Below are 18,440 nucleotides of genomic sequence, written 5' to 3'. Positions count from 1 at the left end.
TATTTACATGATTAAATGTTTCCAACATGTTAAGCAATCAAACTTGTTAAGACTTGATTAATTGAAATATGTTTCATATAGACAATTGACCACCCAAGTTGACCGGTGATTCACGAACGTTAAATTTGTAAAAACTATATGATGACATATATATATATATATATATATATATATAGTTAACATGATACTATGATAAGTAAACATATCATTAAGTATATTAACAATGAACTACATTTGTAAAAACAAGACTACTAACTTAATGATTTTTAAACGAGACATATATGTAACGATTATCGTTGTAAAGACATATAATGTATATATATCATATTAAGAGATATTCATACATGATAATATCATGATAATATAATAATTTAAAATCTCATTTGATATTATAAACATTGGGTTAACAACATTTAACAAGATCGTTAACCTAAAGGTTTCAAAACAACACTTACATGTAACGACTAACGATGACTTAACGACTCAGTTAAAATGTATATACATGTAGTATTTAAATATGTATTTATACACTTTTGAAAGACTTCAATACACTTATCAAAATACTTCTACTTAACAAAAATGCTTACAATTACATCCTCGTTCAGTTTCATCAACAATTCTACTCGTATGCACCCGTATTCGTACTCGTACAATACACAGCTTTTAGATGTATGTACTATTGGTATATACACTCCAATGATCAGCTCTTAGCAGCCCATGTGAGTCACGTAACACATGTGGGAACCATCATTTGGCAACTAGCATGAAATATCTCATAAAATTACAAAAATATGAGTAATCATTCATGACTTATTTACATGAAAACAAAATTACATATCCTTTATATCTAATCCATACACCAACGACCAAAAACACCTATAAACACTTTCATTCTTCAATTTTCTTCATCTAATTGATCTCTCTCAAGTTCTATCTTCAAGTTCTAAGTGTTCTTCATATATTCTACAAGTTCTAGTTACATAAAATCAAGAATACTTTCAAGTTTGCTAGCTCACTTCCAATCTTGTAAGGTGATCATCCAACCTCAAGAAATCTTTGTTTCTTACAGTAGGTTATCATTCTAATACAAGGTAATAATCATATTCAAACTTTGGTTCAATTTCTATAACTATAACAATCTTATTTCAAGTGATGATCTTACTTGAACTTGTTTTCGTGTCATGATTCTGCTTCAAGAACTTCGAGCCATCCAAGGATCCGTTGAAGCTAGATCCATTTTTCTATTTTCCAGTAGGTTTATCCAAGGAACTTAAGGTAGTAATGATTTTCATAACATCATTCGATTCATACATATAAAGCTATCTTATTCAAATGTTTAAACTTGTAATCACTAGAACATAGTTTAGTTAATTCTAAACTTGTTCACAAACAAAAGTTAATCCTTCTAACTTGACTTTTAAAATCAACTAAACACATGTTCTATATCTATATGATATGATAACTTAATGATTTAAAACCTGGAGACACGAAAAATACCGTAAAACCGGATTTACGCCGTCGTAGTAACACCGCGGGCTGTTTTGGGTTAGTTAATTAAAAACTATGATAAACTTTGATTTAAAAGTTTTTATTCTGAGAAAATGATTTTTATTATGAACATGAAACTATATCTAAAAATTTTGGTTAAACTCAAAGTGGAAGTATGTTTTCTAAAATGGTCATCTAGACGTCGTTCTTTCGACTGAAATGACTACCTTTACAAAAACGACTTGTAACTTATTTTCCGACTATAAACCTATACTTTTTCTATTTAGATTCATAAAATAGAGTTCAATATGAAACCATAGCAATTTGATTCACTCAAAACGGATTTAAAATGAAGAAGTTATGGGTAAAACAAGATTGGATAATTTTTCTCATTTTAGCTACGTGAAAATTGGTAACAAATCTATTCTAACCATAACTTAATCAACTTGTATTGTATATTATGTAATCTTGAGATACCATAGACACGTATACAATGTTTCGACCTATCATGTCGACACATCTATATATATTTCGGAACAACCATAGACACTCTATATGTGAATGTTGGAGTTAGCTATACAGGGTTGAGGTTGATTCCAAAATATATATAGTTTGAGTTGTGATCAATACTGAGATATGTATACACTGGGTCGTGGATTGATTCAAGATAATATTTATCGATTTATTTCTGTACATCTAACTGTGGACAACTAGTTGTAGGTTACTAACGAGGACAGCTGACTTAATAAACTTAAAACATCAAAATATATTAAAAGTGTTGTAAATATATTTTGAACATACTTTGATATATATGTATATATTGTTATAGGTTCGTGAATCAACCAGTGGCCAAGTCTTACTTCCCGACGAAGTAAAAATCTGTGAAAGTGAGTTATAGTCCCACTTTTAAAATCTAATATTTTTGGGATGAGAATACATGCAGGTTTTATAAATGATTTACAAAATAGACACAAGTACGTGAAACTACATTCTATGGTTGAATTATCGAAATCGAATATGCCCCTTTTTATTAAGTCTGGTAATCAAAGAATTAGGGAACAGACACCCTAATTGACGCGAATCCTAAAGATAGATCTATTGGGCCTAACAAACCCCATCCAAAGTACCGGATGCTTTAGTACTTCGAAATTTATATCATATCCGAAGGGTGTCCCGGAATGATGGGGATATTCTTATATATGCATCTTGTTAATGTCGGTTACCAGGTGTTCACCATATGAATGACTTTTAGCTCTATGTATGGGATGTGTATTGAAATATGAAATCTTGTGGTCTATTATTATGATTTGATATATATAGGTAAACCTATAACTCACCAACATTTTTGTTGACGTTTTAAGCATGTTTATTCTCAGGTGATTATTAAGAGCTTCCGCTGTCGCATACTTAAATAAGGACGAGATTTGGAGTCCATGTTTGTCATAACCCGTCCTTAACCCTAAGAACGATTTAGATAACGTATGATTTCATTGCGAGGTATTGACCTCTATATGAGACATTTTTAAAAGAAAACTGCATATATTTTACATTACAAACCACAAATCTTATTTTTGATACAAGCTTTAGACGATAGAAAGATGACTATCGTTTAGCGATAATCTTCGACTTACAAACTTTACAAATAATGATAACAACACGATTTCTAGTATATTTTACAACACAAATCCTCGGGTATGCAGTTTTATTTTTGACACAAATATGCGTACGCAAGATCCTGCTCAAATTCAACATAATGCAGCGGAAACTTCTAATTATCACCTGAGAATAAACATGTTTAAAACGTCAACATAAAGTTGGTGAGATATAGGTTTAATGCCGGCAGCAATATATATATAGACCACAAGATTTCATATATAAACATTTTAATAAAAATATTCTAAGTGGTTGAGCACTTGGTAACCATACTTAACATTTAATCACGTCGCATATTCCCTTTATTATGAAATCTTACTACACCGTACCAAGTGTAGTCACGAAACGAAGTACTGTGCAACCGTTGAATACTGGTCGTCCAGTCCGGTTGGGGTTGTCAGGCCCGATAGATCTATCAACAGGATTCGCGTTTACAATACCGCTGTAAATAACAGTTACCAAGCTGCAGGGAAGTATGCCAGTGGTACAACTCAACGTAGAATATATTTTTCAGTTACTTGTGTCCATAACGTAAAACATAAAATACATGTATTCTCATCCCGAAATACTTAGAGTTTAAAAGTGGGACTATATACTCACTTTCGTCTTGAAGATATATATATTTTGACTTGGTCTCCCGGTTGATATCACGAACCTATCCATATATAATATATCAATACCTTTTTTTTAAACAACGTCACATATATATTCTTGTTATACTTTTAATACTTTTTATAATTCCTTAGTCCGTAGTTAGCAGTTCGTTGTTAGTAATTCAATTTTAATGGTTCATATTTAGATGTTTAATAAACCCCCAACGAAATAAATAAAACCCCCAACGTATATGTATTGGTCGAGATTAATCTTGACCCACGGTACCGGTGTTGTCAAATGACGTGTTGCGTACATAAAGTACCGGTGTTGTCAAATGACGTGTTGCGTACAAACATGGGATCTTATGATTAATCTTCTCGTGTTGTTTACGGGTGATCCTGAACCATATAAAATTGAATTATGAGTACATATATATAAAATATCATGTTATCTTAAAAAGATGTGATTTATTTAATTTTCTCCAATTATTTTCGTAGCCAAACTAGTCTTAGATATCCGATCTCGTTTTGGTCATAGTTTCTTCGTTACAACTCCGTTTTCGTTGATTCAACTTGCCACTTCCTTGGATCGAGTCCCTCTTTAAGACTATGAACTGTAAATACCTTAGTTTGTATTCGAAATCACAGGTCATAGGTCAAACTTTAGTGAAACTTATGAAGTTAATCATTTTCCATCATGTAAACAACCTTAAATGATTATTTTTCTAAAAATACTTATACTTTGAGTTAAATCATGAAATTTTTATGTGTTATCATATTCATAGTAAAAATCATTTTTCCAGAAAATAAACCTCCAATTCAAAGTTTAAGATGTTTTTAATTATCCAACCCAAAACAGCCCCCGGTTACACTCCGACACCGTAGATTCAGTTTTTAAGGTGTTCTTTGAAAAACCAAGTTATACCTTGTTAAGTTAGCATATAATTAAGATATGTTACAGGTCTTGAAGTATTTTAAAAGTTAAGTTAGAAGGATCTATTTAGTTTGCGAACAAGTTTGAAATCATTCAAACTATGTTCTAGTTTATAAACTCTTATATATATAGCTATAAATATATGAATTGAAAAAGAGTTGAAGTAGAGTTTTTACCTCAAGTTTAAAATGTAAAGTTGCTGGAAAGAAGTAGTAAAATAAAAGTTGAGAGAGTTCTTGCAAGTGTGTGTGAAAATTGGAAGTAAAATTTGGAAAATGAATGTGTAAAAATGAGTTAGAAATGGTGCTTATTTATAGGCTTGAAAATTTGGTTTTTAGTGAAAATATCTAAGATAAGTTAAAATTTATTATGTCATGAATGACATATTATTCCAATAATTGAAGATTTCTATTGGTATATACCAATAGTAAATACTTCTAGAAGCTGTGTATAGTACCCTAGATATACGTATAGGATTATTGAGGAAACGGAACGAGAATTCAAATATAACTATCTTTTGTAAATATACTTATATTGTTTTATGTATAAAAGCCCTTTAAAAATGATTAAATACATTACTTATACGATATATGTATAAACATTATAAATCATCAGTATTTATGTCAAATAACGTTACGTATGGTTATTGTTTTGAAAACTTAAGTTAGTAGTTTCAAAATATACTTATGACTTTTTGTTATTAATACAAAATGAGATATTAAAACATCCTTAGATCATGTTAAATATGTATGTATAATTATCATATATTGTATAGTTCGTGATATCATCGGTCAAACTAGACGGTCAAACGTTGTGTAAAACTCTTTTCAAAAACATAAATCTTAACAATTTGGATTGCTTATCATGTTGGTAAGGTTTAATTTATATAAATATTAATCTTATAAGTATATAACGATCGAAAAAGTGCGGGTCATTACAGTACCTACCCGTTAAATAAATTTCGTCCCGAAATTTTAAAATTGTACCTATTTTGCGTCATCGGAAAACAAGTGTGGATATTTTTGTTTCATTTGATCCTCTCGTTCCCAAGTAAACTCAGGACCTCTTCGTGCATTCCAACGAACTTTAACGATCGGTATGTTGCTCTGCTTGAGCCGTTTAACTTCACGATCCATGATTTCGATTGGTTCTTCGATGAATTGTAGTTTCTCGTCGACATGGATTTCTTCAAGAGGAATGGTGAGGTCTTCCTTTGCAAGACACTTCTTAAGGTTTGAGACGTGAAAGGCATTATGTACTCCGGCGAGTTGTTGCGGTAACTCGAGCCGATAAGCTACCGGTCCAATGCGTTCGATGATCTTGAACGGGCCTACATACCTTGGGTTTAGTTTACCCCTTTTTCCAAAACGTATTACACCTTTCCAAGGTGACACCTTTAACATAACCATGTCACCGATCTGAAACTCTAATGGTTTCCTTCGAACATCGGCGTAGCTCTTTTGGCGACTACGGGCTGTTTTCAATCTCTCCTTGATTTGTACTATCTTCTCAGTCGTTTCGTGTATGATCTCGGGACCAGTTAATTGTCGATCTCCTACTTCATTCCAACAAATAGGAGATCTACACTTCCTTCCGTACAATGCTTCGAATGGCGCAGCTTTAATGCTCGCATGATCACTATTATTATACGAGAATTCTGCTAATGGTAGATATTTATCCCATCCGTTTCCAAAACCGATCACACATGCCCTGAGCATGTCTTCAAGAGTCTGAATCGTTCTTTCACTCTGCCCGTCAGTTTGCGGATGATACGCGGTACTCATATCCAAACGAGTTCCTAGGGCCTCCTGTAGTGATTGCCAGAACTTTGATGTAAATCTACTATCACGATCGGATATAATGGAAATAGGTATTCCATGCCTTGAAACAACTTCCTTTATATACAATCGTAATAGTTTCTCCATTCTATCCGTTTCCTTTATAGGCAAGAAGTGTGCAGACTTGGTGAGACGATCAACAATCACCCAAATGGTGTCGTATCCCCAGGCAGTCTTTGGTAACTTCGTGATGAAATCCATGGTAATACCATCCCATTTCCATTCTGGGATTTCTGGTTGTTGAAGTAACCCTGACGGCTTCTGGTGTTCAGCTTTGACTTTGGAACAAGTTAAACATTCCCCAACATATGTTGCAACGTCTGTCTTTAAATTAGGCCACCAATAATGTGTCTTAAGATCTTGGTACATCTTTCCAACTCCAGGATGTATCGAGTATCTTGTCTTATGTGCCTCATTTAATATCAACTTCCTTAATCCACCCAACTTCGGTACCCAAATACGATTTGCAAAATATCGAATTCCATCTTCCCGCATAACGAGTTGCTTCTCATACTTCTTCATTATTTCATTTCCTATATTTTCTTTAGTAAGTGCTTCTGGTTGAACTTCTTTGATTTGTGAGTTGAGATTCATGCGAATTTTTATGTTCATCGCTCGTACTCGAATTGGTTCTCGTTCCTTTCTGCTTAAAGCATCGGCCACCACGTTCGCCTTCCCGGGATGATAACGAATTTCACAATCATAGTCGTTTATTAACTCGACCCACCTACGTTGTCTCATGTTCAGCTGTTTCTGATCAAAAATATGTTGAAGGCTTTTATGATCAGTAAACACAGTGCATTTAACCCCATACAAGTAGTGTCTCCATATCTTCAATGCAAACACGACTGCTCCCAGTTCTAGATCATGCGTCGTATAATTCCGCTCGTGAATCTTCAATTGTCGGGATGCGTATGCAATAACTTTCTTTCGTTGCATAAGAACGCAACCAAAACCTTGTCGCGAAGCGTCACAATATATTTCAAAATCATCGTTCCCTTCTGGTAACGATAAAATAGGCGCCGTAGTTAACTTCTTCTTTAGTAATTGAAATGCACTCTCCTGCTCAGAAGTCCATTCATATTTCTTCCCTTTTTGCGTTAACGCTGTCAACGGCTTAGCTATTCGGGAAAAATCTTGAATAAACCTTCTATAATAACCGGCTAAACCCAAAAATTGACGTATCTGCGTTGGTGTCTTAGGAGTCTCCCATTTTTCAATGGCTTCAGTTTTTGCTGGATCAACCTGAATTCCTTTGCTACTAACAACGTGGCCAAGAAATTGAACTTCTTTCAACCAAAAAGCACACTTAGAAAATTTAGCATATAGTTGTTCTTTTCTCAACAACTCTAATATCAACCTTAAATGCTCTTCATGCTCTTGCTTACTCTTGGAATAGATAAGAATATCATCAATGAAAACGATAACAAACTTATCTAAATACGGACTACAAACTCGATTCATGAGGTCCATGAATACAGCTGGCGCATTCGTCAATCCAAACGGCATAACCAAAAATTCGTAATGACCATAACGTGTCCGAAAAGCAGTTTTCGGTATATCTTCTTCTTTGACACGTAATTGATGATAGCCCGACCTTAAGTCAATTTTTGAGTACACACATGATCCTTGGAGTTGATCAAATAAGTCGTCAATTCTCGGTAGTGGATACCGATTCTTGATAGTTAACTTATTTAATTCACGATAATCTATACACATCCTAAAAGATCCATCTTTCTTTTTAACAAATAGAATCGGAGCTCCCCACGGTGAAGTACTTGGTCGTATGAATCCATGATCCAGTAATTCTTTTAACTGACTCTGAAGTTCTTTTAACTCGGACGGTGCAAGTCTATATGGAGCACGAGCCACTGGTGCAGCTCCTGGTACTAAATCTATTTGAAATTCTACAGATCTAAATGGAGGTAATCCCGGCAACTTTTCCGGAAAGACTTCAGGAAAATCTCTTGCCACAGGCACGTCATTGATGCTCTTCACTTTTTCCTTTGTTTCGACTTTATTAACATGTGCTAAGATAGCATAGCACCCTTTCTTCAAGCACTTTTGAGCTTTCAAATAACTAATGAGTTTTAGCTTTGAGTTACCCTTCTCTCCATAAATCATTACTGGCGTTTTATCCTTACGAGGAATGTGAATTGCCTTCTTGGCGCACACAACTTCAGCTCCTATTTTGGACATCCAGTCCATGCCGACTATTACATCAAAACTTCCTAATTCTACGGGTATCAAGTCAATTTTAAACGTTTCTCCGGCTAAATTTATTTTACAATCACGGCAAATTTTATCGGCTTTAATTAGTTTACCATTAGCTAACTCAATCATGTACTTAGCATCGAGAGGTAATGATGAACAATTCAATTTAGCGTGAAAGTCTCTACACACGTAACTTCTATCAGCACCAGTATCAAATATAATAGATGCGGATAAGTTATTAATGGTAAACGTACCCGTAACAAGCTCCGGGTCTTCACATGCCTCTTTAGCATTAATAACAAATGCTCTTCCACGTGCAGGTCCGATATTCTTCTCTGGATTCGGGCACTGGCTCTTATAGTGGCCTTGTTTTCCACACCCAAAACAAGTAATGGTAGCCAAAGCAGTTCTATTTGCGTTGGTGGCAGGAGTCTTGGCACCATTTGTATTCGTAACGAGAGCCTTACAATCTTCAGCAAGATGACCCTGTCGATTACATTTGTTGCATACCACACTACAGTAACCAAAGTGATGTTTGTGACATCGGTTGCATAAAGGACTTTGTCCTTTGTAACCAAAACCTGAACCACTACCCGCACCTTTCGGGGTTTCTTGTTTCTTAAAAGTTTGTTGTTGATTACCTCGATCATAGCTTCCATTCCACTTTCTCTTGTTACCTGATACCTTCACATCAGTATTGAATGCTTTCTTATCCAAAATGACCTGATCCATTAGCTCGTTTGCCATGGTTATAGCTTCATGAATTGTCTTAGGTTTCGATGCTGTAACATTTGCCTTGACCTTTTTGGGCAAACCATCTTTGTACATTTCAATCTTCCGTTCTTCGGTTGGAACCAATTCAGGACATAGCAAAACTAATTCCATGAATCGCTGATTGTAGTTGGTGATTTCAGTACCAATAACCTTCAGACTTCGTAACTCATCTTCCAACTTCCTAACCTCGTTCCTTGGACAATATTCATTGATTAACATTGTTTTGAATTCTTCCCACAGAGTATCATAAGCTACATCTCCTCCTACAGCCTTCACATAATTTTTCCACCACGTGAGTGCACTATCTTGTAAAGTGCACGATGCGTATTTGGTCATGTCCTTTTCAACACAACCACTGATTTTGAACACAGTTTCCATCTTTTCTATCCACCGGGTTAAACCGATCGGTCCTTCTGTTCCACTGAATGATGAGGGCTTGCAAGCTTGAAAAGTTTTGTAAGTGCACCCCACACGAGGATTTGGGTTAACTGCAGCACCTCTTGCAGCCTCGACCCATAACATTCTGTCGTTCACTCGCTGATTGATGAGTTCCTGGATTTCTTGTTCCGTCATTCGGTTCAATCGCGCCATATTCTTCTATAAGAATGAAAAGAAAATAATTATTCACATGGAATATTATAGATGTAGTGTATATTTACAGTACATTATAGCTTATTAATAATATGAACCAGGTATTATTATAAAAGCCTTTTCTTCTTATTAGCGTTTTATAATTATATCTAGGGTAGTACCTACCCGTTAATGTTCATACTTAATAGCTTAGTACCGAACCAATTACTACAATCTAAATAATACTTAACCATGGAAAATTATTGCATTTCACACTTCACTATTTTACATATACTTATCTTACATCGAACATTAAGCAAACCACACTAATAATATTATACAAAACATTATATGATCCCATGGTTTAATACGGCAGCGCATCGTTTGGTCTATTTTCTAGGACGTTTAGTTCCAATGAATGGCCTAACGCTTATCCTAGCTGTCTGCCTATATTTTGGCGGTGGGGCTGAAGAACTAGATGCCGGGACAGCACGAATAGGAATAGCGGGAATAGGGGTGGTAGTGTTTAGTGGAGTTGGTGCCACATCATCCTCCCTAAACTCGGGATTTGAATTTTCTAATTCATTAGCTTTTCGTTTCTTTCCTTGTTCGAACTTGTCTTTCGTAATTTCCTCGGGTTCACTTTCCTCCTCGGGTTCACTTTCCAGATTTTCTATAGTTGGTTCATCCGGAATTTGTGAGTCTTCCCCAAAGATATTATTTTCGTCATCGGATAGGTTAATGACTGGAACACCATCTGAAGATTCTGGTTCGGAGTCGCTGAATGTGATAACAAGTTTTGAGCCCGACATCTATCACACAACAACTAACCCATTAGTACTACATAATATTTACATATAAATTTTAACCAACAATGATAAGCAATGGTTTTTAAATCAGACCCGGTCAAAGTCCAGACTTACTAATGTATCCTAACGACTTATCAGTTAGACACACTAATGCAAACCTGGTTCGCTAAGACCACCGCTCTGATACCACATGTCATAACCCGTCCTTAACCCTAAGAACGAGTTAGATAACGTATGATTTCATTGCGAGGTATTGACCTCTATATGAGACATTTTTAAAAGAAAACTGCATATATTTTACATTACAAACCACAAATCTTATTTTTGATACAAGCTTTAGACGATAGAAAGATGACTATCGTTTAGCGATAATCTTCGACTTACAAACTTTACAAATAATGATAACAACACGATTTCTAGTATATTTTACAACACAAATCCTCGGGTATGCAGTTTTATTTTTGACACAAATATGCGTACGCAAGATCCTGCTCAAATTCAACATAATGCAGCGGAAACTTCTAATTATCACCTGAGAATAAACATGTTTAAAACGTTAACATAAAGTTGGTGAGATATAGGTTTAATGCCGGCAGCAATATATATATAGACCACAAGATTTCATATATAAACATTTTAATAAAAATATTCTAAGTGGTTGAGCACTTGGTAACCATACTTAACATTTAATCACGTCGCATATTCCCTTTATTATGAAATCTTACTACACCGTACCAAGTGTAGTCACGAAACGAAGTACTGTGCAACCGTTGAATACTGGTCGTCCAGTCCGGTTGGGGTTGTCAGGCCCGATAGATCTATCAACAGGATTCGCGTTTACAATACCGCTGTAAATAACAGTTACCAAGCTGCAGGGAAGTATGCCAGTGGTACAACTCAACGTAGAATATATTTTTCAGTTACTTGTGTCCATAACGTAAAACATAAAATACATGTATTCTCATCCCGAAATACTTAGAGTTTAAAAGTGGGACTATATACTCACTTTCGTCTTGAAGATATATATATTTTGACTTGGTCTCCCGGTTGATATCACGAACCTATCCATATATAATATATCAATACCTTTTTTTTTAAACAACGTCACATATATATTCTTGTTATACTTTTAATACTTTTTATAATTCCTTAGTCCGTAGTTAGCAGTTCGTTGTTAGTAATTCAATTTTAATGGTTCATATTTAGATGTTTAATAAACCCCCAACGAAATAAATAAAACCCCCAACGTATATGTATTGGTCGAGATTAATCTTGACCCACGGTACCGGTGTTGTCAAATGACGTGTTGCGTACATAAAGTACCGGTGTTGTCAAATGACGTGTTGCGTACAAACATGGGATCTTATGATTAATCTTCTCGTGTTGTTTACGGGTGATCCTGAACCATATAAAATTGAATTATGAGTACATATATATAAAATATCATGTTATCTTAAAAAGATGTGATTTATTTAATTTTCTCCAATTATTTTCGTAGCCAAACTAGTCTTAGATATCCGATCTCGTTTTGGTCATAGTTTCTTCGTTACAACTCCGTTTTCGTTGATTCAACTTGCCACTTCCTTGGATCGAGTCCCTCTTTAAGACTATGAATTGTAAATACCTTAGTTTGTATTCGAAATCACAGGTCATAGGTCAAACTTTAGTGAAACTTATGAAGTTAATCATTTTCCATCATGTAAACAACCTTAAATGATTATTTTTCTAAAAATACTTATACTTTGAGTTAAATCATGAAATTTTTATGTGTTATCATATTCATAGTAAAAATCATTTTTCCAGAAAATAAACCTCCAATTCAAAGTTTAAGATGGTTTTTAATTATCCAACCCAAAACAGCCCCCGGTTACACTCCGACACCGTAGATTCAGTTTTTAAGGTGTTCTTTGAAAAACCAAGTTATACCTTGTTAAGTTAGCATATAATTAAGATATGTTACAGGTCTTGAAGTATTTTAAAAGCTAAGTTAGAAGGATCTATTTAGTTTGCGAACAAGTTTGAAATCATTCAAGCTATGTTCTAGTTTATAAACTCTTATATATATAGCTATAAATATATGAATTGAAAAAGAGTTGAAGTAGAGTTTTTACCTCAAGTTTAAAATGTAAAGTTGCTGGAAAGAAGTAGTAAAATAAAAGTTGAGAGAGTTCTTGCAAGTGTGTGTGAAAATTGGAAGTAAAATTTGGAAAATGAATGTGTAAAAATGAGTTAGAAATGGTGCTTATTTATAGGCTTGAAAATTTGGTTTTTAGTGAAAATATCTAAGATAAGTTAAAATTTATTATGTCATGAATGACATATTATTCCAATAATTGAAGATTTCTATTGGTATATACCAATAGTAAATACTTCTAGAAGCTGTGTATAGTACCCTAGATATACGTATAGGATTATTGAGGAAACGGAACGAGAATTCAAATATAACTATCTTTTGTAAATATACTTATATTGTTTTATGTATAAAAGCCCTTTAAAAATGATTAAATACATTACTTATACGATATATGTATAAACATTATAAATTATCAGTATTTATGTCAAATAACGTTACGTATGGTTATTGTTTTGAAAACTTAAGTTAGTAGTTTCAAAATATACTTATGACTTTTTGTTATTAATACAAAATGAGATATTAAAACATCCTTAGATCATGTTAAATATGTATGTATAATTATCATATATTGTATAGTTCGTGATATCATCGGTCAAACTAGACGGTCAAACGTTGTGTAAAACTCTTTTCAAAAACATAAATCTTAACAATTTGGATTGCTTATCATGTTGGTAAGGTTTAATTTATATAAATATTAATCTTATAAGTATATAACGATCGAAAAAGTGCGGGTCATTACAATGTTTGTATGATATTGTGTTAAAACTGCATTCAAGAAACTTATTTTGTTGTAACATATTTGTATTGTAAACCATTATGTAATGGTCGTTTGTAAACAGGATATTTTAGATTATCATTATTTGATAATCTACGTAAAGCTTTTTAAACCTTTATTGATGAAATAAAGGTTATGGTTGTTTTAAAATGAATGCAGTCTTTGAAAAACGTCTCATATAGAGGTCAAAACCTCGCAACGAAATCAATTAATATGGAACGTTTTTAATCAATAAGAACGGGACATTTCAGTGTGTGAGTGGGAGGGAAGGATAATGAAGAAAAATGAGGTAGGGATAAGATTTTAGCCAGATATGTGGCCTTCAAGCCGTCCATAAGCAAAAAAAGACAACTTTACCCTTCATTAAACTCATTAAAAGGCTGAAAAGTATCAGATCGTGCCTATCGTCGCGCCGCAGAGTAAACCCTCCGCGTCGTGGCTTAAAGGGTGATTTTAGTTCACATTTCCAAGCCTTCTGACCCTCAAAATAGGTAAAAGTCGTACCGTGGTGATTCTGGTCGCGCCGCGGAGTTAGCTTATTTCATCCGAACTTCAGCAACTTGTTTCGGCCATAACTTTTTAAACGTAACTCCATTTTTGATGAATCAAATATCGTTGGAAACGTAATAATATTTCCTTTCTAATGGTAAGGTTTTGAAACATCAACTCAAAATTTATTTGGGGTCGAAAAGGTATGTACACACCTTGTAACTCAAACAACGTCTAGTTTTCTTCGACATTCGAACAAGCAACACGTACATGCTTGGTACACTTAGTACACGCATCGTACAATCATCTTTATACAATTATACAACCCTTCGTTCAACCTTTATACACAATTTATATATACATATACAATATATATACATACTCGATACACATATATACATTCTTTACATATATATATATATATATATATATATATATATATATATATATATATATATATATATATATATATATATATATATATATATATATATATATATATATATATATATTCGTTATACGTCGTACGTGCTCTTCATATATACATCGTACGAATAAACGGGTCTTACACCTAAATCAAGAAGCGCGTGTTTTTTCCGGAAGACTTTACTTCCTTTTAATGATGGAATTGATTCATCGTGTAGATCCATCTTTCTTTCAAATATATTACAGTAAATCGGGTAAAACTGATTAGTATCGTCCAAAACAAAAGTACCTGCAATAATCTTGTACAGAAATATGTGATATATCTTTTAAAGAACTTGATAAATTCTTCCCACACTTAGCTTTTATTTATTTCTTTCTTTGCCTTTTTTTCTTCTTTATTCCATTTTAAATGAATTCTAGCATTTTGGGTTGTTTCTCAATTTATGTCCTTTCTGAGGTAAAAATAATTTCGGTATTATCACCTAATTTTATCGTTCATAAATATGTATAAACATGATTTTGAGTTCATTTAGTTGAAAATTTTTCAAATTTTCACAAAATTTGGCAATTAAACAAGTGTATAAATTAAATTTTAAACCGAAAGAATTTAATCTCTTCCCACACTTAAGATCTTGCAATGCCCTCATTTGCAAGAAGTCAGTAAAAATTTATATTCATGAGGGTGATTAGCGTAGAAAAATGATTAAAAAAATACCGAGTTTGTAAACATATTGTTTGTTCTTCATTCCTTGTTATTTCATATTTGTTTTGCGTCTTGTCGTCAAAATTAGTAGCTTTTGCTGAACTTAATGAAAGTCTTTGAAAGTGTGATGTTTTACCCTGTTGTGTACATGATAAAATACAAACATATAGATACATATTTTTGAAGTTAGGTATATCACCCCACATTCATATAATATTTTTGGCATACTTTAGATCAATAATATTAAACTGATGATAACAAAAATTTTTATCGCCCCGTCTTTGGGTAAAGCAATTTCGGTTCTATGACCTAGTGTTTAACTCACGATGAATTTTATAAATCATTAATTTTATACTTAATGAAATAAAGTAAATTTTGTTTTTAAATTCACACAAAACTTAAATTTAAAAAGCATATTAATTTCATACAAAACCTACAACAAAAAAAAAAAAAAATTCAGAATGGGGGGAGAAAACTAGTTCTTTAGTGTCTGCTAGTGGAAAAGATCAATCGGATTTCATTCTCGGAACTACACGAGAACAGAACAACTAACTCTAAACAGCATTTTTTCTTAGAACATTTGAATCTCCCCACACTTAGGTAGCTGTGGTGTCGAAATTGTGATTAACTTCATCGTCAATTTCTCTTGGACCATAATCAACTTGCATATATGTGGCTTTTGCTTTAAGCCATTGGTCGACTTCCTCTGTAATATCCACAAATTCAACTAGTTTTGCCTTTTATTTAGGCGACAGATTGGATACTAACCGGTTACATAACTTAAAGTTCCCCTTGTTTCTAGCATCGTGAATCCGTTTATAAAGTTTCTTCATTGAACTGTTAATAATGGGGTCATTTAATTTTGTATCAACAACGGAGTTCTTTGTTATCAGGTCATCATTAGGTGTCACTTCATCTTCCCCACACTTAGGCATTTTATTATTGCTAAGCATTATCGTTGGAGTTGGTAAAACAATACGGTTCTCACCGATCGTTTTTATTGGTTCAACAGTTTTGGTTGGTGGAGATTTAGACTTTCGAATCACAAAGGTGATCGATTTTTCACCATTACTAAGTGTCATTCTACCCTCTTTTACATCAATTAACGCCTCGGTGGACGCTAAGAATGGTCGACCTAAAATTAGAGGAATGTTTGAGTCCTCTTCTATGTCAATGACAATAAATTCGACTAAAAAGGTTAAATTACCCACTTGAACGGGTAGGTTGTCAGCAATTCCAACTGGGTGCTTAATGGTTTGATCAAAGAGTCGAACACTCATTTGCGTTGGACTTAACTCACCTACTCCTAATATCTTATATAATGAAAGAGGCATAACACTCTCACTTGCACCTAAATCTGCTAGTGCATCATACATGACATAATCACTAAGTAGACAAGGAACAATAAATTCACCCGGATCACCCAACTTGGGTGGAAGTTTCGGTGGAATTGTCTTCACCGGGTTTATTTTTTTGATTTTAATTTCTTGTACTTTCTTATTCTTCTTCTTCTTTCCAAAGGTATCACAAACTTTATTACCTATCACTTGCTCATACTCAACTCCTTTTCTTGGAAATGGGATGGGTGGTCTGTATGGTGCAACCACTAGCTTTACATACTCGGGTGGTGGTGGTGGTGTAACTTCTTCATCGTTACTCACATCTAAAACCTTCCCATCTTTTGATGCTGGTTTTTCAGAATTTGTTGAAACCATATTAACATTCTCATTCCGAGGATTTACTTTAGTATTACTCGGTAGCTTTCCTTGTTCCCTCTCACTCATCATGCTAGCTGGAGTACCTACTTATTTTTCTAGATTCAAAATGGAAGCTTGTTGAGTTCTAAATGACTGATCAAACCTCTCATTCTTTTGAGTTTGAGATGCAATAAATTGTGTTTGAGATTCAACTAGCTTTGATACCATTTCTTTCAGATTTGACTTTTTCTCTTCGGTTTGTTGTGGTGGTTTATACAGGCCAGGCCTTTATTGATTGAAAGTGTTGTTTTGAGTTGGTTTGTAATTCGGACCTTGTTGGTTGTACGAGTTAGTGTTGGACCCATTTGGATTGTAAAGAATGTTTTGATTTCGATTGAAGTTTGGCCTTGGCGGTTGATAATTATTTTGATAATTATTTCCCGGCCTTTGGTTCATGTAGGAAACATTTTCTCGTTGTTTCATGGTTTGTTCAATGTGACAATCTTTCGTTAAGTGTGGCCCACCGCATTGCTCACAACTGATTCGTATTACGTGAATATCTTTAGTTATCTTTTTCTTTCGTCTCTCAAAAGCATCTATTTTTTGCGGAAACAGAATCAAAGTTATGGCTAGAATCTGCTCTAGTCGCTTTAGATGAAAGAAAGATATCTTTTTCCTGATGCCACTCATTCGAGTGGGAGGCTGTGTTATCAATAATCTTGTGAGCTTAAGTTGCGGTTTTCTTCATACTTGAACCACCAGCTGCTGTGTCGATATCTTTTCATGTGGTGATGTCGACGCCTTTATAGAATATTTGCACTATTTGAAAAGTATCTAAACCGTGTTGAGGACATCCTCTCAACATCCATCCGAATCTTTTCCACGCCTCATATAATGTTTCATTAGGCTTTTGTACGAATGTGGCAATTTCTCCTTAAAGTCTCACGGCTTTAGATGCCGGAAAGAATCTTTGAAGAAAATTTTCAACTAAAACATCCCATGTGTCAATCACTCCTTCAGGTAACGATTCTAACCAATCTTTGGCTTCTCCCTTTAAAGTCCAGGGAAATAACATAAGATAAATAGTTTCATCCTCAACTTCTCGAATTTTAAATAGATTACAAATCCTATTAAAAGTTTGAAGATGTTCGTTTGGATCTTCTTTTGTTGTACCACCAAATTGGCACTGATTGGTGATCATGTGTAGGATTTGTCCTTTGATTTCAAAATCTGGCGTTTTAACATCTGGCTGATTAATGGCGTGACCTTGGCCCGTGCGTGTGACTCTCATTCGGTCTTCCATACTTTGAGGTTCCGTTTCTTCCATATTTAAATTTGTTGAA

The 18,440-nt window shown here is 33.9% G+C and overlaps 1 non-coding gene across 1 annotated transcript; it reads left to right on the top strand.

Moving 5' to 3' along the window:
• The first annotated feature begins 17,933 nt into the window (after positions 1-17,933).
• On the top strand, positions 17,934-18,040 carry LOC139878890 (small nucleolar RNA R71). The gene has a single exon (XR_011769751.1). It is a non-coding gene; the product is annotated as a small nucleolar RNA R71 (small nucleolar RNA).
• Positions 18,041-18,440: the final 400 nt, after the last annotated feature.

Source organism: Rutidosis leptorrhynchoides, chromosome 11, assembly GCF_046630445.1.
Source record: "Rutidosis leptorrhynchoides isolate AG116_Rl617_1_P2 chromosome 11, CSIRO_AGI_Rlap_v1, whole genome shotgun sequence".
NCBI classification, from domain to species: Eukaryota; Viridiplantae; Streptophyta; class Magnoliopsida; order Asterales; family Asteraceae; genus Rutidosis; species Rutidosis leptorrhynchoides.
The sequence above is the reverse complement of the archived record's forward strand: the minus strand, read 5'-3'. Positions and strand labels throughout refer to the sequence as shown.